Source organism: Portunus trituberculatus, chromosome 34 (genome assembly GCF_017591435.1).
Source record: "Portunus trituberculatus isolate SZX2019 chromosome 34, ASM1759143v1, whole genome shotgun sequence".
In the NCBI taxonomy this organism is placed as follows: domain Eukaryota; kingdom Metazoa; phylum Arthropoda; class Malacostraca; order Decapoda; family Portunidae; genus Portunus; species Portunus trituberculatus.
Window position 1 is genome coordinate 10,793,881 of NC_059288.1, and position 2,500 is coordinate 10,796,380.

The 2,500-nt window shown below is 43.0% G+C and overlaps 1 protein-coding gene across 5 annotated transcripts in view; it reads left to right on the top strand.

The window, feature by feature from the left end:
- The window catches only part of LOC123512677 (ubiquitin carboxyl-terminal hydrolase 1-like), a 26,696-nt gene extending 24,912 nt beyond the window's left edge, over positions 1–1,784 (top strand). For all 5 annotated transcript variants that reach the window (XM_045269173.1, XM_045269171.1, XM_045269174.1 and 2 more), the window contains one exon: positions 1–1,784. This exon is cut by the window's left edge and continues 921 nt beyond it. The gene's annotated coding sequence lies outside the window, so the exon portion shown is untranslated.
- Positions 1,785–2,500: the final 716 nt, after the last annotated feature.

Consider the following 2,500-nt stretch of genomic DNA (forward strand, 5'->3'; position numbering starts at 1 on the left):
TGTACAATGTTACTCTTGACCAATACTACAGGAACTGATGGAAACAAACATTTGGAGCAGCTACAGTGAGACAGACAATGGCAAACGTGTGAGATCTTGTTCTGCTCGATGCCAGAACGCTAACAATAACAGGTGTGCGTGCGTGTGTGTATGTGTGTGTGTGTCACCCTCGCATGTCTCCACACAGTCTTCACGGTGTTTTATACGTCGACTTTAAGAAACAAACGTGGGGATGTGACGATAGTGTTGACTTTTACTGGAAGGTTTACCAGTATGAGAGTATGGGTAGTGGATATGTAGAAACAATAGGTGATATATTTTTGTATAAAAGAACACAAAATAGTCTAGTATCAATATTTAACTGTGATGATGCAGTAGAGGGAATCGTGCAGCAATTTCTCAGTTCGTTTTATGTTTTTTTAATCTTTTTCACTGGAGTAATTAACTTTTTTTGTACCGATTATTATTATTATTACAGTCAGGGTTGGGGACACTTTCCTTTCAGTAGACTCTAGGTGGAGGTTTGGTTTATTTCACAGGGAACTTGGTTGGTTGGTTGGTTAGGTGGTTGGCGAGGCGAGTGTTTGCCGAGTGTAAACAAAACTTGGGTCAACTTAGAGGTTTATTTTAATGTTTCCATTGTTTTGTGGTAAAGTCATACGTGTTTTGTGAGTGAGAGTGAGTGAATGAGTGAGTGAGTGAGTGAGTAAGTAAGTGAGTGAGTGATGGGCCAAGCTAGAGTGAAGTGTGAACAAGATTTGGGTCAACTTAGTTTTGTTTTAATCTTTTCATTCTTTTGTGGTGAAATTTTGCGTGTTTTGTGAGTGAGTGAGTGAGTGATGGGCCAAGCTAGAGTGAAGTGTAAACAGAGAGAGAGAGAGAGAGAGAGAGAGAGAGAGAGTGAGTTATGGTCCGAGCCAGAGTGATGGTGACACGTGAGGAAGGAGCATGTAGTGGTGAGTGGGATGGGAACGAATGCCGAGTCACAAAGCAAATCACCACTCCATTCATTCACCAGGTTCCCCGTGTGACATTGTTGCTTTAGGGTGAAGAATACTCAGAATAAGAACAATGTTAGGTCTTGTAAGTCAGACACATTCTCTTCATGATCAAGCGGTGTGCAGTCTGAGTTACAAGGCGGGAAGTAATGATCAGGCTTGCGAAAATTAACACTGGGGACTCATATGGAAGTAAAACAAGGACACAGAAGGACACACAACATCCTCAGAAGCAGTGTAAGAGGAGGATGTTTAAATTGTGTGCAGTCTGTGAGTTACGAGGCATGAAATAACGATCAGGCTTGCAAAAATTAATACTGGGGACTCAGATGGGGGTATATCAAGGACATACAAGGACACACAACATCCTCAGAAGCAGTGTAAGAGGAGGGTGTTTTTTTGTAACTGGATGTGAGCAAACTGACATGAAGAGAATGGAAAATGTGCTTCAGTGTGGAAGAATGTTGGTTCATCTTTGTAATTGTGGCAGAATGATGTGTGTGTGTGTGTGTGTGTGTGTGTGTGTGTGTGTGTGTGTGTGTGTGTGTGTGTGTGTGTGTGTGTAATAGCAATCATTAACTCTCTTCTCAGTAGCTTTTGTAAAATTTTCATCTGATACAACTCACAATAGCTTAGTACAAAAACCAAACCTTCACTTTGTGTGTGTGTGTGTGTGTGTGTGTGTGTGTGTGTGTGTGTGTGTGTGTGTGTGTGGCATCAGAAAGTTTAAGGTGTTGTTTGCATAAAGTAGTAGTCCTCTAGCCAGAGATTGAAGGCTTTACTTTACCATGATGCATTTATTTGACCATTACACACATACAAGGCTGGAATGTGAGAGAGAGAGAGAGAGAGAGAGAGAGAGAGAGAGAGAGAGAGGCACTGTAATGTATAAGTGAACTGTAGCCAGGCAAAGGTGAAGCTTTCATTGTGCTTTGTCTTGTTTTGAATGTGACGCTTGAATAAGAGGGACCATGACACAACATTTGCCCTGATGTGTGAGTACTGCCAACTTACTATAGTCTGTCTACTCTGAAATGACTCATGGGCTCAGAACACATTGTAGCTTGTTGATGATATAATTGATTTGATGTGAAGGATAACTTGTTTTCTGTTGATCACTACGCACACTCATCACAAGAATGCTACAGTTTTGCCTCAAGATCTGACACACACACACACACACACACACACACACACACACACACACACACACACACACACACACACGGTAGCTCAGTGGTTAGAGCGCTGGCTTCACAAGCCAGAGGACCAGGGTTCGAATCCCCAGCCGGGTGGAGATATTTGGGTGTGTCTCCTTTCACGTGCAGCCCCTGTTCACCTAGCAGTGAGTAGGTACGGGATGTAAATTGAGGAGTTGTGACCTTGTTGTCCCGGTGTGTGGTGTGTGCCTGGTCTCAGGCCTATCCGAAGATTGGAAATAATGAGCTCTGAGCTCGTTCCATAGGGTAACGTCTGGCTGTCTCGTCATAGACTGCAGCAGA